Source organism: Propithecus coquereli, unplaced genomic scaffold (assembly GCF_000956105.1).
Source record: "Propithecus coquereli isolate 6110/MARCELLA unplaced genomic scaffold, Pcoq_1.0 Scaffold12, whole genome shotgun sequence".
Lineage (NCBI taxonomy): Eukaryota > Metazoa > Chordata > Mammalia > Primates > Indriidae > Propithecus > Propithecus coquereli.
In genome coordinates this window covers 11,815,100-11,842,577 of record NW_012136080.1, presented here as the reverse complement: position 1 = coordinate 11,842,577, position 27,478 = coordinate 11,815,100, and the positions used below count along the sequence as shown (strand labels likewise).

The window sequence follows — 27,478 nt, the reverse complement described above, 5'->3', positions numbered from 1 at the left end:
GCCAGACCTTGACCAGTTCCATTTATCTAGGGGATTGATAGCCATCCATTCGTTCATTCATCCTGTCAACAAATAAGCAATAACCACAGTCTTGTGCCAGGTCCTATTTGAGGAGCTGGTGTCCCAGAGATGAGCCACCTAGTGTCCCTGCCCTCAAGCTGCACAGGATGGGGGGGGACAGAGCAGACAAGAAAACAAAAACTTAAAATGCGTTGTTAAAAAAAGTTGAAGAGAGAGGAAGGCGAAGACAAGGGTGGGTACAGAGTGCCCTGAGAACCAGAGGAGACTCCTTATCATAGCGAGGGGTCGGGGAGGATGGCCAGGAGCAGTCAGGGAGGCAGTTTCCTGCGGTGGTTGAGAACTCCTGGAGCCTTTGGCTGGGCGTGGGTACCAGCACTGCCCCTTTCTACCTGTGTCATGGGGGCAAGAACCCTACCTCTCCATGTCTTGGTATCTCATCAGCACGGTCAGGTGTTAACTATTATTTTCACTAGGCTCGGCACTAGAGAACAAGTAGAAGTTAACCAGGCAAGGGAGGAGGGGAGTGCCGGCAGAAAATAGCATGTGCAAAGGCTGGGGGTAAGAGAGAGGAGGGACCTGCAGCAGTCCACGATGGCTGAAGCACAGAATTCCTAAGGGGAGCAAAGGGAGGCGAGCGCGGAGCAGGAGGCAGGCACGGTCTCTCCTGTCCGGCATCGATGCCACTTACGGTTATTAAAGTGGAACACTCGCTGAGGCCGCCCTCCAGTGCTCACCATTCTCCAGAGCAAATACGATCCTCATTTTCAATTCTTCATGCCAAATACCAGGGTTTTGCCCCCATAGTGCTTTCTCCACGTCCGGACTCTCTCTACCCCACAGGACATGAAACCTGTGGCTGCTGGTGGCAGTGGTGGCACAGGGCAGGGCGGCTGCCCCCAACTCCTCTCCACATTTGCCTCATGCCTCCGCCAAAGGAGACTATTTTAATACTGACCATTCTTACAATCTGCTCAAATCACCAAAGATACATGGTGGACTTTAGCAAAAATACCTTAAAAATGTATAAATGGTTAATCTGAGCCAGAGAGAGAGAGGAAAAAAAGGAGCGAACTGCAAAGTACATTTTTATCTGGTTTCCTATCCGGGGCCTGGGAGGAATAAAGCCAACCTGGCCTGGTCCTCCCGAGGCCCATATCCAGCTTTCTGCAAAGAAGACAGTCCTGATTTCCTCTGAGGATGATGGCAGGCTTTTGTGGTGGGAGATGTCTTCAGCTCAAATGCCAGCAATGTGACAAATGCCTGGAGGGCAGGCTCGGGCTGGCTGCAACAGGATGCTCTATTCTCACCATCCTCCAGAACATGAAGGAATTTACTAGTTTTATCTACGTGGTACCCATGGCTGGGAAGAGAGGTGGAAAATCCAGCCAGTGAACCGGGAGCTATCGAACACCTGCAGGCCAGTGTCTGATATCTCAGAGACCCATGTTGTGTGTCGACATTGGGGAGGGGGTTGTTGCCACACTCTGAGTCGTCTGGGCTCCCCAAGAGGAGAGGGGTAGGTTTTTGTTCCCTCAGAATACATGAGTTAAGTGAGGTGGGAGAGAGCAAGAGTTTAATTAGTATGATTCTGTGTGTGTGTGTGTGTGTGAGAGAGAGAGACAGAGAGAGAATATGAGATTCTGTGAGTGAGAAGTTATCAATATGTGTGAGAGAGAACGAGACAGAGAAAACGTGGCAGCGTGGGTCTGTGTGTAAAAGAGAGTGAGGGCTTGCTGATCCTGTGTGTGTGTTTGTGTCGGAGAGCAGGGAGGGAGATGAAGGTGTGGTTCTTCTGAATTTCAAAGAGGCATTTGATTTGGGAGTCTGGAAGTGTCCTCTGCCAAGTCTGGAGCAGACCCCGGGGCTGTCAGTGACAGCTGTGGAGCTGCTCCCTCTTGCCTGGAAAGTGGCAGTGCCAGGCCCACGGCAAGGAGCCCCCAGCCCTCCTGCCACCTTGTGCTGTTGGGCCTCACTGAACATGGAGCTTGGCCTGTCACTGCCACCCCCTCCATCCCAGCAGGTGGCCAGGTCTCCAAGAAGAGCACCCCCCATCCCGTCCCAGACAGGCAGCTGACAGCTTGTCACAAACGGGTCCCCCACTCAGCGGAAGAGCAGGGGGACACTGACCTCATCTCCGAGGCAGAACAAAAGGAAACGCAAAGTCAGGGAAACACAAAGATGGGTGTTTTCTTTCCGGGGAATTTTAAACTTCCCTTCCATCTTTACAAACATCACATTGTCAGTGTTGCCTTCTGATGCTCAGAGGTAATTATGGGATGATAACTTAACATGTCTTCAATTATGTGAAAGGAAATCTATTAATTTAGAGGATAGTGACCAGCCCTGTGGAAGGGAACAGAAGGAAAGGGAGTGGGATGCTGTCATGGCAGGCAGAGTTTCTGCTGGCCAGGGAGGTCCCACTGCTGGACAAGGAGGGCCACGGCCAACGCATCCATGTGACTGCGAAGTGCTGTAAGTGTCCCTGGCTCCCCAGCGCAGGCATGAGGGAGGGGCACAGCTTGTTCTGCTGGATGGTGGGGAACACGCAGGAACAATTCTCAGGGTGGTGAAGAAGGGATGGGGCTCACTGGGAAGGAACCTGCATCCATGTGGGCACAGAAGGGCTGACACTGGGCTTGAGGAGAACACTGTCCCTGGCATGGGTTTCTGCAATGCACCAGATGACTTGCCTCCCCCAGGGATGCTGAGGGCAAGGTCTGCATTCTGCAGGGACAGCATTTGTTCAGAGCTGCCACGGGGGTCATGGTTGGGGTATGGGGGAGAGGGAAGAGGAGAAGACGAAGAGGCTCCTCACCATCACCAGGGCTATGAGTTCTTTATAAGACTTCACAGATGGACCTTCCACACAGAGCTTTGCATGGAATGGTTGTGCTGCCAAGAACGTCTTCAAACATTTGAAAACCACTGCTTCAGATAACTCAGACTTAAGACAAACTTGAGAGAGAGGGAGAGAGAAAGAGAGGGAGAGAGAGAGAGTGTTTGTGTGTGTGTGTGTGTGTGTGTGTGTGTGTGTAATCCGATGAACTAAGAGAAGATCTAGGGCAGTGGATAAATCCTAACCCAGCCATCTTCAGGTCACCTCTGACCCATACTCACACCTGCCAGCAGATCTCAGTATGAGGACTTCAGTCCCTCAGCCTCAGCTGGCCTGCAACAAGCATCTCTGTGGCACCCATTGTGTACTCAGTACCCTGCTGGGGACATGGCAATGATGAGACTCAGCCCTACCCTAGAGGGGCAGTGGACCTTCCTGATGCCACCCAGCCAGCTCACTGTCTTGCCTCAGTGAGATTAGGTAGGCACAGCACAGAGCTTTGGTTCTAGAGCCTGCCCTGATGTGATGGTTTCCAGGCCAAGGTCTGATTACTTATCCTGGAGGAGCCCAGAGAGTAGTGTCTCTGCACCTGGGCACTGCTACAGTACTTTTCTCCACCATCTTGTGTGAGACTAAGTCTTGGTGGGATTATGCCAGGAATCTAGACACTCATGGATATTGTGTATGGTGATCATGCACTTGTTCACCAAATACTGGACTCGTGGTACATGGTAGAGTCCCCTTGAAGTTTGGAAGTGACAGGTTTTTGACTGAAAGTATCATGCAATTGCTCTGGATTTCATAATGCTCACTACTCCAAAAGGCATATAACATATAAAATATATTGGAGTTGTAAAAATCCAACATGATAGTTTTGTAACCCACACAGTATATTATTGTTACCATTAAACAAGAACTTATTGATTGTTGTGTGATGAATTGTGTCCTCCAGAATGATATGTTGAAGTCCTAACCTGTGATACCTGTGAATGTACAATCAAGTTTAAGATGAAATGATACCAGATTAGGATGGGCTCTAAAAATAATGCTGGTGTCTTTCCTTATGAAAAGTCCACGCGAAGATACGAGGCGCACAGGGAGAATGCCGTGTGAAGACGGAGGCTAAGACTGGAGTACTGCATCTACAAGCCAAGTATGTCAACGACTGCTGGCAACTAGGAGGGAGACATAGAACAAATCCTCCTCTAGAACCTTTGAAGAGAGGATGACCTTCCAACACCTTTATCTCCAGAACTGTGAGAGAATACATTTTTGTCATTTAAAGCCATCCAGTTTGTGGTACTTTGTCATAGCAGCCACAGGAAACTAACACATCGAGAATACACAATTTTATCAGATACTAGTTTAAAAATACTGTTACGTTCCTGGCAGCAAAGCCATGAAGGGCTACTATTAGGGGGCAGTGGGATTTTGGAGTGAACGGTGTACTTCCTCCAATATTTTATATTGTAGCTCCTCAATTAATCGTAGGGCCCCTCTAATATTTCTTCAGTGCTGTTGATCAGACCTCAGCCACAATCCACACCTTGGAGGACTGTCGTGTGCCAGCATGCCTGAGGGAGAATTCCATCCTCATTCTACTAGCAGTGTTCCCAGACTCAGGTGGCCATTCCTGGCCTAGGTAGCCACATTGTAAGTGCACAAAACTAGCTGAAGGCAAGGCCAATACCCCTCCTCTCTGCATACCCAGAAGGCCTAGCCCAGTGGTTCCCAAGGTTGGCCATCCATTGGAATCATATGGGGGAGAAATATTTTTTAATGCCATAGGCATTCTAATGTATTTAGAATTTCTGGGAATTGTGCCCAAGTACTGGTAGGTTCTAACATGCTTCAGGTGATTCTAATGTGCAAACACTAGTAAAAGCAGTGGTTCTCAAATTTGAGTGTGCATCAGAATCTTCAGGAGGCCTTATAAAACTAGTCTCAATGCACACTTTTAAATTTACTAGCTCTGAGACGGGGTCTGAGAATTTGCCTAACAGATTCCCAGTATGGTTTTCACACTTTGAGAACCACTGCCACAGATCAAGCCAGCATAAGTCATGGATTGCATTAGGTTCCATCCTGAATTCCAACTCTAACCATTGTTAGTGGCTGAGTTGAGAAGGATTCTGAGGCTTCATCTGGGCTCAGCAAAGGGCTGTGACTGATTACTACACAATAGAATCACCCGAAGCTTGTTAAAACCTACCAATGTTTGGGCACCACTCTCAGAGATTCTAAATAAATTAGAATACACTGGGAAATTAAAAAACAAACTTCCCCCAAGTGTCTCCAATGGGCAACCGGCCTTGGGGACCTCTGGGCTAGGCCTCCTGTTGTGCAGAGAAGAGGAGTATTGACCTCGGTGAACAATGTCTGCCCTGGGTGAGGGACACCCACTTGTATCTATGGCAAGTATTGGCCAATACTGCATTAAACACCAAAAGATCCTAAAATGATGAAAAAGCAACAAATTGACTTCACTAATGTTTCTGTCAAATGTATTTGTGGCCCAAAGGAAATGGAGAATTAATTGAGATGCAGTTTGCATTGTCTATCTAGAGTAACTGTGGAGTTGGCAGGTTGGACACACCCCTTGGAGCAGTGACCATCCTGACTGTGGTTGACCAGCCTGGGCAAGGCATCTGCCTGCACTAGGGGCTCTGTGCAGCCCTCTGTGGACAAGTTCAGACACAGATGGCCCTGCCCTCAGGGGGCATCCATGTGACACACCCCCTCCTGTTCCATAGTCCCTGCCCGCTGCCCTGGTCTAAAGTGGGCTCTAAGTGTCTAAGCATTAAATTAGAAAGGTATTTTACAATAAGTGTCTTGACCTAAAGCACTCTGAAAATACTCTGACCCATTTTCCTCAACCTAATCAATAAAGTTATTTTTTTCTCCAGATAAGAACCGTATCAGTCAAAAAGGAAAAGAAGTTTCTGCCTGAAAGGTTACCCTTCTCTGAGTGTTACCAGCTTCTAACAACCAGTGGAAATGGTTTCTGGCTGCTGAATTGCAACTGAGTCTATATAATAAAGAGACTGTTCCCAGTTCCCCAGGACGCCAGGAATTTGCATGAAAACAGTCTCTCATCTTCTAAAAGAGTTCATCTGGCCCTGCTGCTTATTTCTTTCCAGAAGCCACAATCTTGATGGTGACACTGTAATTTATTACCATGCTAAGGATTATGATGCAACATACAGAGAATGCGGAACATTAGGTGGGAAGCAGGCTGCAGGAACAGGTGAGCTTTTGGAGAGGATGGTCCTGTTTGTCATGCAAATGGCACACAGAACAGAAAAAAAAGGGCTGGGAGAAAAGACAACTCGAAAAGACACACAGTGTTAGCTGCAGACAAAATTGTTTCTAAATAGAATGTTTTTCAAAGCTTTTCTTGAAGCATTAGCTGCTCCTCCAAAATGAATGACACAATGTATTTCGTACCAGTAATAAAATATGTGATTTGAATAACCACAAATGGAAAAATTTACAGTCGGATGGGGTCCTTGCTGCCTCTCCCCTGAGCTCTGTGAGCACTGAAACCCTTCTGTGAGATGCTGCGAAAGGTAATTGCAGCCTAAACATCATTTCCAGCAGCTAGAGAAAGGCCTATTTGGACATAAATTAACTAAAAATATGCGGATGATAGTGTGTATTTCATGTGTGAAGAACAGAAAGGCCACTTGGTGACATTTCCCAACTGGGAAAAAAAATCCTGCTCTTCAACCAAACAGACATCGTTTCTCTACACTATACCGTCAGGTCAAACAGCTGTCTTTACTACCCACACCCAAAACAGCTCCTGGTGGCTAGGATATGGGCATTATTATTATTATTTTCTTAATCACGTAGCACTTCTTGAGTTTACAATTAAAAAGAAATGTGGAGAGACAAGGGCTAAATAATTCATCAGCTGCCTCATTCATTTGACAGGCAGGCAGGTGGTACCCTCTCTGGGCCAGGCCAGGGCCAGCAGAAGGGAAGGGAACATCACTTCTGCCCTGAGCAGGGCACTGTCCAGGGAATCCCGTAGAGGTAATTGACTCAATAAAGGCATGGGCTTATTCTCTCCTTGCGCAGTCCCCGAAGCCTGGACCCTGCTGTCAGGGCTCCCAAAGAGTCTTCCCCTGGAGACGGCCATGGGATTAACTGGCCCAATGGTCTTTAGATTCTCTGTGCACTTTGCCTTCCAGATGGTGGACAGCCCACGGAGAGAGCCGGCATTCCATCAGGAAGGTAATAAGCAGGGATGCGCCTGCCCTTCAAGGGGGGTAGGAGGCAGTGAGCCTCCAGGCCCTCTGGATGACAGGTTGGCATGGAGGACCATGGAATAGGGGACAGGCAGGGCTGTCCCCTGCTGTCCACCCTTCCCTTCCTAGGCCAAGTACAGTGTGTCACCAATTGCTTCTCTGAAGATGGCAGGGACTGTGCTTTTTCCTAGAGCCCCTCTACCACCGTGCTGCACTGCTGCCCACCCTAGCCCTGGGCCCACCCTAAGAGACCGCAGTTTTCCTTTCCTTTTCCAGCCAGTGACCCTGGGCCTGTCCTGTGTCTCCATGGCTCCTATCTGTCAGTAGGCCATGGCAGCCCTCCCACCTATGCCCCACATCTCCCCTATGACCCTCGGCCACCTGCATTCTTCTCCCATTCCGTTCCCGCCCCGTGCACAGAAGACTCATGGGCTTGCTGCTGCTCTGTGGCAGGGCTGCACCTGCTATGGAAATGCAGCTGGCGGGGGCTCCTGACATCACACGGCGAGAGGTGAGGGCTGCTGAGTGGAGGGGATGCTCTGTCTCTGGAGAAGACTGGGACTCTCAGATGGAGACCTCTGTCCAGCTCTGTGGGAAGCCTATGGTGTATTCTATTGTCCTCAGTGAGTTTATCACGGCCTTCAGATTTTTTTCCCTCTTCTTCACATGATAGAAACATCTGACAGACTGTCCATGACAATTCGTTTTAATAGGTACACTGAGAATACTTCTTATTGCAATGTTTGATGCCTTACCAATGTACACCAGCCACGCTTCTAGTCCCTCTTCCTGCCCCTGCCCTCCAACAGCTATTTAAAAATAATTAGTCACATTAAATAGCTTAAGCTCTTCTGGCCTCCTGAACTGCACTCCCTTCTTGGCACGGCTTCTCCCTCAAACAATCCCAGCAGTTATAACCAAGTCACTTAACCACTCTGCCTTACCGTCTCCACCTGCCAATAGGGATAATAATGCTTAATTATCTCAGAGGGGTGTTCGAGAAGCTGTTAGCTAATGCTGGCAGAGTGTGCAAGTGTGCCGAGGGAGGCCACTCCACCTGTCTCCCAGCACGAGCCCTGTTCTCTGGGCGTCTGTGCTCTGGTGGCAGTGAGAGATGGCCAGGCGGGGGTAGAGCCAGCTATGAACACCATTTAGGAGGGCCAGCTCCTTCCTGTCTTCCACATTGGTTATGTGAACCACGTATTCTGAACCTGTCTTACAGACACCAGGAGCTGGGCAGGAGAAGTGGGTGGCCATGGGTCTGTACCTGATAAAAGGTGGAGGGGGCTCTTGAAACTGGGCCCTCCCATGCCGGATCCCGTGCTGCCTTTTCCTAGAATTGTATAACAGGAAAGAAGAAGGAAAGGTAAATGGGGAAGTGTGTTCCCATGTATGGAGAGCAGGTGGCATCTTTTATCTACCAAATGCAAAAAAAGGATTGGCTCGTGTTTTACTTTTCCAGAGCACAGATCCTGTAACTTTCAGCCACAGGTCCCACTCCATCTATGCTGTCATCCTTGCTGCCTGACTCCCGTGAGTTTTGGGCTGCAAAAGAGCATGTCAGTCTACTGCATTTTTGATGTTTGAGAAACATTTGTTGAGAGATAAGAATATTATGGTGTACCTCAAGGTAAAATGGGAAAAAACGTTTATGCTTTTGTTTATAAATAAAGCATTAACGAGCACAGTATACAGATTGGGAATAGGTTAAGAAGACTGAGGGCACCCTGTGTGAGGAAGGGGATGTAGAAATGAGAAAACTATGGCAAGAGCATAATTTGGCAAAAGGCTTTGAGAAATGAACTTTAACCAAAATTTAAAATATTCAAATTCTTAACATCACTATGAAGGGCGGCTGAACATCATGTGCCTCCAGATGTGACACCCTGAGAAGGACACGCCATTGTTTATGTACTACATAGTGCGTGACCTGGATCTAAGAATGAGAAGGTATCAGACAAACCCCAAACAAGGAAGGAGCTATTAAAAAATATGAATGGTATTATTTAAAAATGTTAATATCATAAAAAAGATTATGAAAATGGTCCTAATTAAAAGAGACTAAATTGACAATGACAATTAAATGCAATATTGGATCCAAGACTGGATCCTGTATTAAAAAAGTGCTAAAAAAGACATTTTGGGAGTCAATTAACAAAATTAGAATGTAGACAGTGGATTAGATAAAAGTGTATTCTGTTAAATTACTAAAATTGGTAACTATACTATAGGTATGTAAAGAATATCCCTATTCTTAGGAAATACAGAAACGCACACAGAAGTGTCTGAGAATAAAGAGCCATGATGTATGTAACGTACCTTCTAAGAGTTCAGAAAAAATATTTCGTAGAGGGAGAAAGAGAGAAAGAAAATAATAAAGAAATGGGGGCAAAATGATAACAGCAGGTAAAGAACCTGGGCAAAGGTTATATGGGTATTGTTTGTATTATTCTTATTCTCAGAACTTTTCTTTACATTTGAAATTATTTTTTAAAAATTCAAATTTACAAATTCTTTGATTCAGCAATTTCTCTTCTTGAAATTTATTTTGCAGAAATATCCGTACAAGTACGTAGAGACATTTACATGAGAGTATTCACTGAAGTGCTGTTTGAAATGATACATCAGAAGCTCTCTAGACAACCATCCAGAAAGAGCTTGTTAATAGTTCCTACAGTTCAGCCACGCAAAGGATGCCTGAGAAAGAGCCTGAGAAACAAACCTACAGGCGAGGCAGCAAAAGGTCTCTAAAGGCACAAAGTAAGGTACTAAGAGAGAAAAAGGTCATAGTCAGGATATGTGATTAAGCAACAAAAGTAAGTCCATGGTCAGTATGTTCAGTATGAGACTTTTTTTGAGACTATATAAAATATATAAATAAACACATACACACGCGCACACACACACAAAGTTGGGAAGGAAACACACCAAACTATTGATGATAGTAACTTCTGGGAATTGGGAAAGAGGAGTCAGTTTCACTTTTTACTTTAAACACATTTTTTTCATGTTTCGAAGCATTGGTTTATAAATAAAACCATAATAATATTTTTAAGTGGTATTCTAGAGCCTTCTTTGGGTCTCTTTCTGATGGACTGACCTTTGAGTTGGGCCAATAAGTCCTCTTTCCATTGACTATTCTGAATTTAGTCCTCCTTCAGGTGTGGGGAAGGCGGTGGGGGTTTTGCAGGCCAAAAATCTGGTGAATGAGGCTGGTTATAACAGGCAGTAAGAGGCTCAGGGAAAGGGTCAAGTTCAGGGTGGGAAGAGCAGAAATGGGAAGGTCTCTTCCTCCCATTGTGAAGAACCCAGTTCCGCTTGGGGCAGCCATATTGCTCCCTGGGTGCACAGGCTCCTGCCCCATTCTACACTGATCATTCTCTTATTTGGTATCCCAGATCTCCAGGGGCATGTTTGATAGTCATTAATTAATGCCCTAATTCGTTCCACAAACATTTACTGAGCAGCACATGAAAGCTCAGGGACACTGTGATAAAAGAGGGAAGAGCCAGGCCAGCCGCTGGGAGAGAAGAATGCAGTGGCTGGGTAAGAACATGAGGAGTGTGGCGGAGGCTTTGAAGAGCTCCTGAGCAGGGTGCAGGAGGAAACGACCGACCGTGCAGGTTGCAAGAGCAGTGTGAAGGGCACAGTGCAGGCTGGCCCACGGCCCGAGCCGCCCATGGTGGTTCCCAATCCCAGTTCTTAAGGTCCCATTTCTGTTGGCCTGCCTAGGCCTGCATTACAGAAACCTCACTTGGGGGTATGCTGGGGCTCCCCAGCTCTAGATTTTAGTCAATGCTGCTTACATCTTCCCTGTCCTTTTCCCACTGACTGATCTATCTTCTGATCTACCTTAAGATTTACTTTCCATTTTCCCATTCCTCAGAAAACCAACCCCTGGAATTACTCTCACATTCCCAGGCCTAACTTTCCCCCATCCTGGTGGGTCTAGACTGTGGTCTTCGCTCCCTGCCTGCCCTGACCGGGCTTATGTGAGCCCAGGGATGGTTTATCACATGGCTATCCCAGCTGGGTTCTCCACAGTGGGAAGAAGAGACACCTCAGTTTCGGTCTGTTCCTTGAATCCTGGACTTTACCTTTCTCTGTGGCTCATGGGGGCATTATCATTACCCCCATTCACCAGACTTGGGATCTTCTTAATCTCACCACAGTCTGAAAGCTCAGCCTAGCACTGTGGGGCTTCAGCTCCAGAGCCATAGCAGCACCTGCTGCTGAAACCCACAGACTCCTCTTTCCAGAGGATTAGGAATTCATTTTCCGTGAGGCTAGTGAACTATAAGCCTCCAAACAATGCCCATTTCCTCCAGAGTCATGGTCTCCCAAGGCCTGGGAACTTACTCATATTCATTGTATTGCAGGGATCCAAAAAGCTTAGAAAATAATTCTTAACCACAAGTCAAGGGAAGCCCACGGAAGGTCCCAAGCTCTGTAGCCTCTGTGCATGGTAAGAAAAAGCCTTCCCTTCTGGGCTTTGTTGACCCTAGAGGTTCAGCATCCTTTAGGAACATTTAGCACCTCCCGAGGTCTAGAAGACTTTCACCTTTCTGGGCCCCTCAGGGCTGTATTTTACTGCCTGTGGCAAAGGATGGGTGAAATGAGGATAGGTGGGGGGCGGGGCAGGGCATATTAGCTCTGGAGCAGAGGAGGCATGAAGACAGAGAAACAGAGCCAGCATATCTATGGGCCAGGTAGGAGCTTGTCTGCTTCCCCCCAACCTGCTCTCCCCTCCCACCAAGCGAATCCCAGACTGTTTACATCAAAGGTGCAGACAAAGTGGAAGGTGATGGAATAACCCAGGTCTGAAAGGCCATAGCCTGTGTCAGGGATCGGCAACCTGGGAATACATGAGAATCTTAATGTTCTTGGCCAAAGGTCACTCTGAAACTTCCCAGGCAAAAATCAAAGAGAATGTGATGTTCAGAATGTCATTAGGTTGCGTTTCCAAGCAGAATAAAGGAAGATTTGATTGGGTTGTGGAACTACCAACCAAAAGAGCCTCTTGTCAATGACAAGTGTTGACTGGTATATGGTAGCTGGAGTTGGAAACATAATTTTGCAGCCATGCTAATAGAGACTAGTTCAGACAAGACTCAGCAGCGGATGCTGAAATGGGGGTTGGGGAGGCTTTGATAAGAAGTAGGATATTTGCACAGCCTAATAGTATCTTCCCATAGGTGGCTACTTAGTCACAAGAGGAAAAAATAGGTAATATATACCGTATGTAACTATACTTTGGAGAACTTGGATAAAACCTTGACCAGGTGATCAAAAGTACTAATACCAACGAGGGGCAGATGGGCATCAAGTGTCCCAAGATATGATAGCTTAGCAGGGACAACATGATTTATGTCAGATTATGGCCAAGAATATAGAACCTGAATCAGAAAATAGCCAAATGGAGGAATGTCTTATTAATGAAATAAGATGACTTGTATTTTTTAAAAAAAGGTCCGTGTCATAAGAGACAAAAGCAGTGAAAATACAGGCATATGTCACTTAAGGATGGAGATTCACCTGAGAAATGCATTGTTAGGTAATTCCATAGTTGTGCAAACATCATAGAGTGTACGCGCACACACCCAGATGGCATAGCCTACTACACACCTAGGCTGTGTGGTATTGCTCCTAGGCTACAAACCCGTGCAGCACGTTACAGTACTGAATACTGTAGGCGGTTGTAACATAATGGTAAATATTTGTGTATCTAAACATAGAAAAGGTACAATAAAAATATGGTATTATAATATGAAACCACTGTTGTATATATAGTCTGTCATTGACCAAAATGTCATGCACATGACTGTATTCTCGATTAAACGAGATTAAAGAGACATGGCAACTAAATGCAATACTTGATCCTAGAGCCTACAGGATCTGGAAGGCATTCACTTTAGCAGAGATTGGTTTTGACAAAGTTAAAGATCTGATCCATGGTGCAGATTTATTCATCAAATTTATTTTGAAATTTTATCCAAATGAAAAGTTTTTTAAAATCTACTTGTCAGTTGATCAGATATCTAAAGGAGTTTTCTGACCAAACAATGGCGTTACCTTTTGGCATTTCCAGTTTCGTTGCATTCTTATAAAATGCAACACAACGCCCCTGGAATATTCTTTAAAGACCAGTATTGGGCATGGTATGTAGAGACTCTTCTAAGCTGGGAAAAGTTTGATTGGGGACAGAAATGTTGACCACGTAAAATGACCCATTATCATCATGTTTGATGGCCTATACTTTTCAGATACTGAACTTATGGTGGCAAAACACTTGCCCCTAGCCCCTCAGCCCTGACTCATCCCTGTAACACTCTGAGACATGGAGAGAAAAGCACTGGCCACATTCCACACATGGACAGCCTCATATGTAAGGGACGAACCCACAATTTTTCCTTTCCTTTGATTCAGGTGTATGTTCTAACATAATTATTTTAATTTTGGTCTCAAATGGTCTTGCATGGTTGGGCCTGCTGATGGTTCAACTATTTCTCAAGCCTAAATGAAGTACATTCTTTCTGAAGGTGATTGAACAGACTCTAATTTCCCAATACAGGCACTCCTGCTATAATATACACATTTCAAATAACTTCATATTCTGCAAAATTGCAAAGTAAAATAACAGAGCCTATGGGGAGAAAATACAATTGGAGGAGACCATTCAAAATCTCACAAAAACACAACCATCTTAGTAACAATAGCAGCACAGGTAAATTATTAATACAACCTGCATTTTGTACCCAGTGTATCAGTTCGTTGATTTTTTTCAGGCTTTAAACCCTGGAATTTGTGCTTCCTCCTTGGAGATGTAGGTCTTAGAGGACATTCACATCTCATAGAGATCAGTTTCATCCAAATTAAAAATCCAATTCAGTGTGTAGACTCTTAGTCACAAAATTAAAATTTAACACAAAGGAAAATCTGTTCAGGTTCCTCACCTTTACTCTCTGCTTGACTGGTAAACAGAGTGGAAAATACGGTGGTTCTGGAAACTAAACCAGCCACTATTTGCACTAAAGAATGTCCCGTCCGTCAGTGTTCAACTTTTTTTTTAAGGTCTTCTCATTGTGCTAAGGCTTTGTCTTTATTTATAAGAATGCTTGCCCCTGTCCCCTATTTGCTTCAAGGCATAAATATCCTGGAAAACAATCATGTGAGAACCACAGGACTTCCACACTACACTGACATCAATCTCCCATCTACCAGTAATACAGAGTGAGTCTGCGCTGCAGAAACGACTCTGTAGAGGCTCTGTCTCCGTTCCCACTGGATGAAGCACCTCAGAGGAGATGAGAGCAAATGGGCATTTATCAAGTATCCACTAGGTGCCAACTACTCTGCTGGGCACTTTACATATTTAATATCATCCAGTTTTCACGATCATACTGAAATGTTGGTTCTTATCACCATTTTACATACTGGAAACTGAGGCTCATGAAGTAAACACCTCGCCTGGGTTATTACAATCATATGTTAGTAGCAGAGCCACGGTTTAAATATTAGTCTCATTGTCACCCAGGCTTGTGCTCTTCCCATCACGTTGGCTAGACTTTCTATTAGGATCCTCACCACTTCTGTTTGAAACTGAAAGGAAATGGTCCTGTTCATTACTAATTATATTTAGCACGTCATGTATTGCTGAAATGGATTTCTCCCCCAAATCAGGTTAAAGTATTTTACTAAGATCCAGAATCATTTACTAATGATTTAGGGGTTTATTAAAATGATTTCAATACAATATTTCTCTCTTGATCTTTACAACAGTCATGTGATAAAGGCCAGGCATAATATATTATTCCCATTTGACAGATAATGGAACAAAGCCTCCGAGAGGTAAAGTAACTTGCCCCAAGTTAACAATTGGCAGCGCCAAGATACAAACTGTGTTTTCTGGCTCAAAATTCAGTCCTGTTCTTATAACTGCAAAAGGAATCACCCTCCAGAATTATCTACTGTTAAGCTCCGTGCATTGACTTGTCTGTCATTAGAGCTATTGGGACTTGTTATGCTATGTGATTTGAAATCTGATGAGAACATTGAAAAATAGAACAAGGAAAAATGAGTTTAGTGTGCTTATCACTGAAGATAATGACTACTGGTAGGGTAATGGGTACTAAAAGCTACAACAAATAAACAACGACAAAAAACTTGAATAATGGGATTTAAATAATGGTGCCTCATTTTTTTACTAAAATAATTTTCTAATACAGAGAACTATTATAGAATAATAATATTGTAAATAATCATTATTTTAGGATAATAGAACCATAGCATGTGTAACAGGAAAAGGTAATTTAGGAAGAACATAAGCTATCTTAAAGTGATATTAGAGGATTTTCCCCCCACTCCCCACCCCTTTCCTGGACAAACCTTTGCCCTTCTAATTTCTCAGAGTAGATTTTCCAACTAAAAAGCCATTTCATACCATTTTATTAGGGATGTCAATTTAGAAGCACATGAACTTGCATTGCTCAGCTCCTGGGTTTTCTGCCATCTTCTATAATCCCTGGAGTGGCCAAATTCCTTTTCAAGGGAGAAGTCTTCAAAAATGATGGGGCCTAAAGTTGGGGCCCCATGGCCACTCCTGGCTAAGCCATGGGCCAGAGCCCTGGTGTTTGTGCCCTAAACACACACCCCCAACAGATAGTAAGTAAGAAAACCTACAGGGAAAGGCAGGTATCCTTGTCCCCTCTGGCTTGGAGTAGCAAGATGTGAGTGTGCTGGGGTCCTCTCCAGGCACAAGTGGGCTGTGATTTTTGCATTTTAATAGAAAACTCTCAGACAGTTAATGAATAGGAGGCCAGCCTTGCCCATGTCACCTGGGTCCTCCCTGCTCCTCTCTGCATACTGCTCTGCTCCTTGGCCACAGGGAATAAAGGAATGAAGATTTGACAGGTCTCTTTGAAAAATAGTCTTTGCTGACCAAGGAAAAAAAAGTCTGCCTCCAACAAAGGAAAAAGCTGGCCACGAGAAGAGGCGAGCAGCTTGCACTCACAAGCGGAATCCATGGCTTTGAGCTTTTCTTTATGGCCTTTTTTATCTTTATCAAACCCCTAGATGGCCCGTACTCTCTAAGTGAGTAATATTAGTGGAAGTCTACATGGATCTTTTCACTGAGAATCTCCTTTTCCTGTTTCTTACCCTCTCACTTTCTCACAGGGAAAGGGTTTATTTTAATACCTTTGCGGGGATTAAAATTAAATCTTCACCTCTGAAATCCTTCCTGCATATTTCACCTGCAGCTAGAGTGGTGCCACAGTGAGCCTCAGCAGAGTGGCCTCTGATCCGCTAGCCTCCTGGTCTTTCCCTCCTTCCCTCGCTCTCACTCCCTCTTGCTTTTACCCCGACTCACTCTTTCCTTTACCTCCACTTTTGTAAACTGTACTGGATGAGCGTTTCTTTACTGTCTTCAGATTTTTAAATTCTCTGTCTGAATATCCCCTTCCTTAATGAGACCAGTTACTGGATTTAGAGCCAACCCTCATCTAGTATGACCTCACCTAAATTTGATTACATCTGCAAAGAACCTATTTCCAAATAAGGCCAGATTTACAAGTGCTGGGGATAAGGACTCCCATGTATCTTTTTGGGAGGGACACAGTTTAACTGATAACAGGGTCCTTCCAGGGCTAACACACCCTTACCACTCTTCCTATCATCAGCCAAACAGGCCTGTTCGCCACACAGTGTGCACATCAGGTACTTTCTAACCTCTTCTGTTCTAATCAGATTTACTTCTACTTCCATTTCTCTTAGTATGCCCTTTGGCTTTTTCTATAGGAGAGCTGCTTCTTTCCCATCTGTGCTTGAGCACAAGCTCTCCCAACACCCTCCTCTCCTCCGTATTTTGTCCCTGCTGAGCAAGCAGAGTCTGTGTCCAGCTCCAGGATGGTTCCCATGAAGGAGAAACTGGCTACACTCTTCCCCTAATTAACTCCTTTCCAGCCTTGGGTTTCAACCCAGATGTTCCTCCCTCAGGTTCTTGTGATACATGCTTCTCCACTATATCACTCAACAACTGTAATTATATAATTAATTGCATAATTAGTGGTTTAACGTCTATCTTTTTTTGCAGGAAACAAACTTGAGGAGCCCAGGAACTATCAGTTTTGTTAACTGCAGTGCTTTGCACATACTAGCTACTTTAAAAATATGTCTTGGCCAGGAGAACAGCGAGTAGAGGCATTACTTGGACCTGCGCCCAGGTGACTGGCCCCTCGCACAAAATGACATGCATATGAGAAGGAGGACTTTGCCTGCTGGGCCCAGAGTAGAGAGATGTGCTTTCTGAGAAACCCAACCCACTCCTTGTTCTAGTCCCTGGGGTACGGGCTGGCTCAGGCTCTGAAATCCCATACTGATCCCACCCATGCTAATAATACACAGGCCTTACTAAGAATAATTATGCTGAGTCTTTTTCAAAGGGAATTGCAGTGAGGGTCTGATATCCCTAACTGAGCATCTGGTGACAAAGTGACCCAAGGAGAGATACCAGAGGAAGGAGGAGGCAGATCCGCCTGAAGGAGAATTATGTGAGTGGCAGAGTATGGGGTAGAGTGGCATTTGAATATTCTTCTCTCAGCTTAATTAATGTGGGAGAAGAATTTCCAGGGGACCAAGATTCAGGTTTTTTTCTGGCTTCAATTAAAGGGTCTCTTTGCTTGTCGTTATTCCTTTCCACTCTCCCACCCACCCGAGAGATGGCCTACTACCCAAGCTCAGTGACTGAAAGAAGAGTGAGAAACTACCTTGAAAACCACCCCATGAGGGAGGCCATGGATCAGAAAGGGAGGAAAAGTATGAATTAAATGTAAAAAGCACCAAGAACTGTGGGGAGAAGTAAAGCTGGACCTGGGGTTGCTGGACAGAAAGCCAGCAAACCTTGTTTGTTCTGAAGGAGGAAGGTCACAGCCTGAGCCAAAATCTGTTAGGCAGAGGGATCAACCCTACTTAGTGGCAACTTCTTAAAGCAGTGTGGCAAAGTGCAGACAGAGGGGGCTTTTCCCTGAAAAGCTTGCAGGAGGATTAGCTTTGAGATCATTTACTCCTTCCTTTGTACCTTTTAAGTATTAAGTATATTATTAAAAAAAAAATTCTAAACAGGAGCATTCCTTCTCCATGAGTCAGCAACCAGTTGTATGGAGGGATATGTATTTTTCTTTTTCCTCTTCCTCCCCTCAGAGTGATTTGGTCCCAATATCTTATGGGAATCTAAGGGAGGAAGGTCTGTATTTTGTATTTGCTTCAAAGCTGGAACTGGACTTGGGCCCTACCTACCCTGGGGCTGAAAACATCTACCTGCCTGGTCTAGGTGTTGGCCAAAGTCCCACAACCTGCCCAGGCACCTGCCAAGGTACTGCAACCTGCCCAGGTACTGGCTAAGGTCCACAACCGCCTCAGGCACTGGCCAAGATCTTACAACATGCCCAGGCACCTGCCAAGGTCCCGGGACCCATCTAGGCTCCGCTCAAAGTCATGCTTCCTATCTCCGTGGAAAGGGACTTGTCCAGCCCCCTGCCCAAGCTTTCAACAGTGGCCTGGGGACCAACCCACTAATCCGAATGAATATCCCCCAGCACCAGCTTAGACCGTGACCACTACAGGGGATCAAGATGACACAGGAGAACAGCTGCATAGGCTCTCACTACATCCATGCCTCCCCTGCTAGGTCAATCCTCTGGAGTAGGACACAAAAGCATTATCCGGGCATTTTTTTCCTCCTCACTAAGTAGAAAAGTTCCCAGCGAAGGAAAACAGGTTCACCACAAACCTATCAGCCCTGAGATGAGAGAAGAGGCTTCAGATGAGAAGAAACCAGCAAAAGAATTCTGGTGACATGAAAAAATGACCCAGTTAGACATCCCCAAAGGATCACAATAGATCCACAGCAATGCACCCCAACCAAAAGGAAATTGTTGAAATGTCAGAAATGGAATTCAGAATATGGATGGCAAACAAGATGAATGGAATTGAAGAGAAAGTTGAAAACCAAAATGAAGAAACAAAAAACAAATTTGAGGACAGGAATGAAAAATGTGAAAAACTCACTAAAGATATAAACAACATAAGAAAGGATATAACAGAAATTATAGAAATGAAAGAGTCATTTAGGGAATTACAAAATACAGCAGAAAGCTTCAGCAATGGACTGGACCAAGCAGAATAAAGAATATCAGAGCTTAAAGACAAGACTTTTAAAATAACCCAGTCAGTAAAAGACATAGGAAAAAGAATAAAAAAGAATGAATAATCACTCAGAGAAATATGATACTATGTGAAATGAGCCAATATACAAATTATAGATATCTCAGAGGGAAAAGAAGAAAAAACAAAAAGCATGGAGAATGTATTCAAGGGAATTATTGAGAAGAACTTCCCTGGTATTGCCAGAGATTCAGATATCTAGATACAAGATGGTCATTGAACACCGGGAAGATTCATAGCAAATAGTATATCACCAAGACACATAATCATCAACCTAGCCAAAGTCGAAATGAAAGAGAGAATTCTATAAGCTGCAAGACAAAAGCAACAACCAACCTACAAAGGAAAACCCATCAGGTTAACAGCAGATTTCTCCAAGGAGACCAGAAGGTATTAGGGCCCCATTTTTAGTCTTCTTAAACAGAACAACTGTCAGCCAAGAATTTTTGTATCCTGAAAAACTAAGTTTCATAAATAATGGAGAAATAAAGACTTTTCCAGACAAGCAAACACTCAGGGAATTTGTCACTACTAGATATGCCTTACAGGAAATGTTCAAAAGTACATTATACATGGAACAGCACAATAGATATTAACCAGTATAAAAACACCCAAAAGTTAAAACTCACAGCTCTTATAAAACAAAAGCACAAGAAGGAAAACAAAACAGTAAGGTATCATCCAACATGATGAACAAAACAGCCTCCCACATATCAATACTAACCCTCATGAATGATCTGAATTCCCCCCTTGAAAGACACAGACTGGCCGAATGAATGAAAAAACACAACTCAAGTATCTGCTGTCTCTAGGAAACACATCTAACCTACAAGGACACACACAGACTAAATGTTAAGGGATGGAAAAAATATTCCACTCAAATGGAAACCAAAAGTGAGAAGGTGTAGCCATTCTCATATCAAATAGACTTTAAATCAACAATGGCAAAAAAAAGAGAGAGAATCATTATATAATGGTAAAGGGTATAATTCAACAAGAAGACATAACAATCCTAAATATATGTGCTTAACACAAAAGCACTCAGATTCATAATGCAAAGTCTTTAATATATAAGCAAAGAAATAAATAATAGCATCTTAATTGCTGGGGATTTTAACATCCCACTGACAGAACTTGGATGGACAGATCATTGCAGCAGAAAATTAACAAACAAACACTGGACTTAAATGAGACTCTAGAACAAATGGACCTACCAGACAGTTATAGAACATTCTACCCCAAAACAAATGAATATACATTCTTCTCACTAGTACATGGGACATTTTCTAAGATTGATCATATCTTAGGGCACAAAACAAGTCTTGGAAAATTCAAAGCAATTGAAATCATGCCATGTATCTTCTCAGACCACAGTAGAATAAAACTAGAAATCAATTCCAAGAGAAACACTCAATTCTACACAAAGTCATGGAAATTAAACAACCTGCTGCTTAATGATTCTTGGGTCAATGATGAAATTAAGGTGAAAATAAAAACATTCCTTGAACTGAATGACAAAGTGACACAACTTTCAAAATATATGGTATACAGAGAAAGCAGTCCTAAGGGGAAAATTCATAGCCTTAAATTTCTTTATCAAAAAACACAGAAAGATTACAAATTAACAACCTGATGTATAACTCAAGGAACTAGAAAAAATAGGAACAAACCAAACCCAAAGCCAGCAGAAGAAAATAAATAACAAAGCTCAGAGCAGAAATGGAAACCAAACTAAACAATATAAAGAATCAATGAAACAAAAAGTTGGTTCTTTGAAAAGATAAACAAAATCAATAGACCACTGGCCAGAATAACCAGAAACAGAAGAGAAAGCACTCAAATAAACTCAATCAGATATGAAGAAAGAGATATTACAGCTGATACCACAGAATTACAAAATATCATCTGTGAATACTATTATAAAACCTCTACACAAACTAGAAAACACAGAGGAAATGGATAAATTCCTCGAAACACACAACCTCCCAAGCTTGAATCAGGAAGAAACAGAAATTCTGAATAGACCAGTAATGAGCAGTGAGATTCAAATAGTAATAAAAAAAATCTGAAGAACAACAGCAACAAAAGCCCTAGATCAGATGGATTCCCAGAATAATGCTGCCAGAGCTACGAAGAAGGACTAGTACCTCTCCTATAGAAATTATTCTATAACATTGAGAAAGAGGGAATCCTCCCTAACTCATTCTATGAAGCCATGATCACCTTGATACCAAAGCCAGAAAGGACACAACTAAAAAGAAAACTACAGACCAATATTCCCTATGCAAAAATCCTCAACAAAATACTATCAAACCAAATTCAACAACACATCAAAAAGATAATTTACTATTATCAAGTGGGTTTTATCCCAGGAATGCAAGTATGGTTCAACATAGGCAAATCAATAAACATGATACACCAAATAAAAAGAAGTAAAAACAAAGACCATCCGATCATTACAATAGATGCAGAAAAAGAATTCAATAAAATCTAGAACCCTTTCACAACAAACCAATGTACACAAATCAGTAGCATTTCCGTATACTAAGAACAGTCAAGCTAAGAGTCAAATCGAGGACTCAATATTATTTGTAATAGCTATAAAGAAAATAAATTACCTAGGAATATACTTAACCAAGAAGGTGAAAAATCTCTGTAAGGAGAACTATAAAATACTGATGAAAGAAATTGCAGATGACACAAACAAATGGAAAAATATCTCTTGCTCACGGATTAATAAAATCAACATCATTGAAATGTCCGTATTGCCCAAAGTGATTTAGAGATTCAATGCAATTCCTATCAAAATACCAAAATCTTATTTCACAGACCTAGAAAAAATAATACTAATATTCATTTGTAACAAAAAAAGATCCCAAATAGCCAAGGCAATCCTAAGCAAAAAGAACAAATCTGGAGGCATCATATTATCTGAATTCAAATTATAATACAAGACTATAGTAACCAAAACAGCATGGTACTGGTATAAAAGTAGAAACATAGACCAATGGAACAGAATAGGCAGCCCAGAAATAAAACAATCTACCTGTAACCAACTGATCTTCAACAAAGCAGACAACAACATACACTGGGGAAAGGAAGTCCTATTCAATGAACGATGCTGGAAAAATTGTATAGTCACATGCAGAAGAATGAAACAGGACCCCGATCTCTCACCATATACAAAAATTAATTCAAGATGGATAAAAGACTTAAATCAAGGCATGAAACCATAAAAATTCTAGAAGAAAACATAGGAAAAACTCTTCTCGACATAGACCTAGATGAAGAATTTATGACTAAGACCTCAAAAGCAAGTACGGTAACAACAAAAATAAATAAATAGGATTTATTTAAATTAAAAACCTCTGCACAGCAAAGGAAATAATCAACGGTGAATAGACAACCTACAGAATTGGAGCAAATATTCACAAACTATACATTTGACATAGAACTAATATCCAGAATCTACAAAAAACTCAACAAATCAGCAAGAAAAAAACAAACAACCCCATCAAAAAATGAGCAAAAGACATGAACAGAAGTTCTACAAAAGAAGATAGAGAAATGGTCGACAAACATATGAAAAATGCTCAACATCACTAGTCATAAGGGAAATGCGAATTAATACTACAATGAGATACCACCACCACCTTACCACTAATAGAATGGCCATTATTAAAAATTAAAAAAAAATAGATGAGGGTGTGGATGCAGAGAGAAAGAAATGCTTATACACTGTTGGTGGGATTGCAAATTAGTACAACCTCTATGGAAAACAGTATGGAGATTCCTCAAATGTAGACCTACCATTCAATCCAGCAATCCCACTGCTGGGTATCTACCCAAAGGAAAGAAGTCATTTTATCCAAAAGACACCTGCACTCTAATGCTTATTGCAGCACAATTCACAATGGCAAAGATGTGAAACCAACCTAAGTGCCCATCAATTCACAAGTGAATGAAGAAAATGTGGTATGTGTATATCATGGAGTACTACTCAGCCATAAAAAGGAATGAAATAATGTCGTTTGCAGCAACTTGAATGGAACTGGAGACCATTATCCTACATGAAGTATCTCAGTAATAGAACACCAAACACCATATGTTCCCAGTAATAAGTGGGAGCTAAATGATGGGTACACATGGCATAAGAGATATAAAAAGCATTGGAAACCAAGAAGGAGGGAAGGTGTGGAATAAAAACTTACCTGTTGGGTACAATGAACACTATTCTGGTGACGGACACACCAAAACCTTGACTTAACTATTATATAAGATATCCGTGTAACAAAAACATTTGTATCCTCTTAATATTTTTAAATTAAAAAAATATAAAACTCTAGAACAAAATGCTGTTGCAGTCAAACTCACTTATTAGTGGTAATGCAAGGAAAAAGCCCAGCCTATGTGGAATGTTGGCATTTGTACTTGTATGTTTCTGGGTAGTCTGAGTGTGTTTGTGCATTTCTGTGTGTGTATGTGTCCCTCTAAATTTCATCATGTGTCTCTGACTATACTTTGGGTATTTGTGTGTGCATAATTCCACTATACACAAATCTCCATGTGTATGTGTGTATGTGTGTGTGTGTGTGTGTGTTTGGTACTGATGGGAGCCACTCACCACAGGCTTTGGGGAAAGCTTACAGAGCCTTCCTGTCCTCCCCACAGAGCTCCCCTAACCCTAACCATTCCTCCACCCACGAGGGCTGAGCATGGCATTGCTGGCCCCTGGTGAACAGCAATGTCTGGGCAACCTGGACAGGGTGATTGTCTGCTCCCAGCACTGCCCTGGGTGCCCTGCTGCTTCCAGGGACGTTGGTGTCAGGTCTGCACTCCTCCTGGGTGTGTCGAAGCCAAGGTGGCCTCAGGCCGTTTGTGACACGCACATCTCCTGTGCAGATCAGGCTCAGGGGCTGACATGAGGAAGGGGGATGGCCCCTGAGGCTAAGGCTTTGACATCCTCTTGACATTTTCTCTTATAGATCTCCTCTTTGAAAGACTCCCAAGCAAGTTCCCCAAAGAGAAAAGAGTGCTCCATCCCAGACACGGGTGGCCCCCTCCAGGCATCCTGAGCTACCTTCTTTTCTTAAAGACCTATTTACTTAGGAAAGTTGGGGCTAAACAAATGCAATACAAGAAAACTCCCCTTTTTTGAGTTCAACCCCAGTGTACTGGGCAGCCGATTCACTGATAGACCCAGGACAACAAAAATGACTGAGGTGTTAATTTGTGGTTTTTCGATGCTATGGTACAGAAGACTCTCAGGACCGGGGATGACTTTTATTGGTCTGCCCTCAATGCCTTAATACCCATCCTCAGGATCATCTCCAAGACTGATGTGATCAGGTTTTGCTTTTTTCCCCCTGAAGAGTTTGTGGATAGAGAGGGGTTCAGACTCTGTGAAATGCGTTATGGGGGAAGGCAAATGTGGCAGCGTCAGGATGAGGGTCCCAGGACCTGGAGACAAATGCTGGCTTGGGGCTCTGTGATGGGGACACCTATTGGCCTGTGCTCCGGCTGCCTCCTTGGACAGAGGTGACAGCTAGTTGGGCACAGGCACTGCTGCCCCATGAAAAGATGCTGGAACCCAAGTGTGGCCTGGGACCTTCATACTTCCCTGGGCTTGGGGAGGGAGAAGTTCTAAGATGACTGAAAATATACTTTTTTTTTCTAGCCTGACTGGGTGGAGGTGGGGGGGACTTGGTGTCAGATTTACTTTGATTTTTGAAAAATAAATGATTGACATTTCTTGCAATGCAAGGTTGGGAAGTAAAATTTATGCTCCCTAAGATAGTTTCAGCGCAATGGTTCTCCATGTGTGCTCCAGGACTAGTAGGATAGGCATCATCTGGGAACTCACTTGAAATGCAAATTCTTGATCCCCACCTCAGACCTGCAAATCAGAAATCCCTGGGGGGGAGCCCAGACATCTGTCTGTGTACAAGCCCTCCCAGGTGATTCTGGTGTGCAGGGAAGCATGAGAACCATGGGTTTCGATGGACACAGTAATCTTATTAATAGTTGTCTTTCCCCCGCACTCACTCCTCACAAGTTTTCTTCAAAAATCTTCCATGTGACCACATGTACTCACTATTAAATTGGAACTAACCCATGAGCACACATGGGCACAGAGGGAAGTAAAGCTCAGTGGAAATCAGATTGGGGGACAGGGGGAACGAGGGGATGGGTGGAAACCTACCTAATGGGTACAACGAACAATATCTGGGTGATGGGCACACTTATAACCCTGACTCAAGCATAACAAAATTGATACATGTAACCAAAAACATTCACACCCCCATCATATTTTGAAATAATACAAAAATAATAAAAAAATAAATAAAAATCTTCCATGTGATCCTGTCATGAGGACCCTCAACTTTACTTTGTGAATATCTTTTCTGGGCTTCTGGTGGCTCTCTGCCTTATTGTTTTCTGTTATGGAGTGACCAGTAGGAATAGGGAAAGTTATAGGATCTTTTTTACCAATTAGCTTTGAAAATATACACCTGAATGTCTCTTGCCACGGGGCAGGAACTCCAAGACACTAGAAGTGCTTGTGGCAGCATCCACAACTCTCAGATGAACTCTGACCAGGGGAAACAGCAGCAGGGGAGAGAACGTCCGTCAGCAGACATGAGAAGAGAGAAAGCAAGGAGGGAGAGGAGGAACTGGTGGGCTTGGAAGGAGGGGAATCTCGGAAGTGTCAGGAACACAGGGTATATGGGAGAAGCCAGGGCTCAAGACAAGAGGAGGGAGCAGCAGGAGGAGTCAAAAGGTGAAAGGGATGAGGGGCATCGGAGGCGCCTTGAAGACTTAATGCAATTCTCAATAAAACGGGGAGGGTTGTAGGGAGCAGGCTGTGTGCAGGCTCAGCAAGGCTGGAGACTTCTTAGAGAGACAGCCTAGGGGCTCTGAAGGATGGCAAAGTTGACACTACTTTTGCAGAAGGAACCCGGCTGAATACTAAGAAGGGAAGATTGTGCTCACAAAGGGACTGGATGGGCCTCTCCCTCCTGATCAGAAGAGAAAGAAAGCCATGCTGGAATAGAGCTTTTGATTAAACCAGCATAAAGCCACTATCCAGAGATTTACAGGATCCTATTGGGGCTCTGCCCACCAATGTCAGCTGATAAAGGGTGAAGATCGGCTTTATAAAAGTGTATACGAGCCCCAAATGCAAAGAGTTAATCAAAGATGTGGTACCTTTTCTGGTCTGTGTGTGCCGTTTTATCTCTTGGTAACATTAGACAGGACCAGTAATACCAAGAGTGGGACCTGTGAGGTCAAACATTGAGAAATGGTCTATAATACAAGCATGGGAATGTTTATTGGAACACATAACAGTATTCAGAAACATATTCACCAAAAGGAAAGTTGTATAAATCATACAAGTGTTCAGAGCCCAGCCTAGCTCACTTATCTGTACCTCTTAAAGAGCAGAAATATTAGTAGCAGTTTAGAACTCTTCCCTGGTTTAGTGGGTTCATCCTAATCATAAGAAAGCACAAAGGAGCATATTCTATCTGTTCATTATTTCAGGAGCCTATTGGGAAGGAAATGCTCCTGGGGCTAGAAATAGCAATTTAAAACAGAGAAGAAACACCTGGGGGAAAGTATGGCAGAGAATTAAGTCAGAGTGAGAGAGGACGGTTGAGGACCTAGTAGGAAGAACTGGAAAACTTTAATAGCTATTAATGAAGTCTTCACTTATAAAGTAAAACCAGATGTATTAGAAGATGGTCATGTTAAGATCTCGAAAGAACTGCGTGAAATAGGGGAATTAAGATGGAGTGGAGAGATCTTAAGGACTGTCTAATAGAACTGCCGATTAAGGGTAATAAGCTGAAGGTTCCACTTTTGGTGCAGAGGAGTGTGCTTCTAACAAATGGACTCTCTAGCAAACAGCAAAATACAGGAGAAGAGAGAGAAGAGAAGAGAAGAGAAGAGAAAAGAAAAGAAAAGAAAAGAAAAGAAAAAAAAAGAAAAAAAAGAGAAGGGAAGGGAAGGGAAGAGAAGGGAAGAGAAGGGAAGGGAAGGGAAGGGAAGGGAAAACTAACTGAAGGTTCTGAAAATTGAACAGCACAAAGTTTTTTACCTCTTGCAGCTTTTCACTAAGGGGAGCTGCAGACACTGCAGTCTGCTC

General features: G+C 43.4%; 1 protein-coding gene across 1 annotated transcript in view; it reads right to left on the bottom strand.

Moving 5' to 3' along the window:
* Window positions 1-27,478, bottom strand: part of EPHB1 (EPH receptor B1) — a 414,960-nt gene that overhangs the window by 13,063 nt on the left and 374,419 nt on the right. The window lies entirely within an intron of this gene.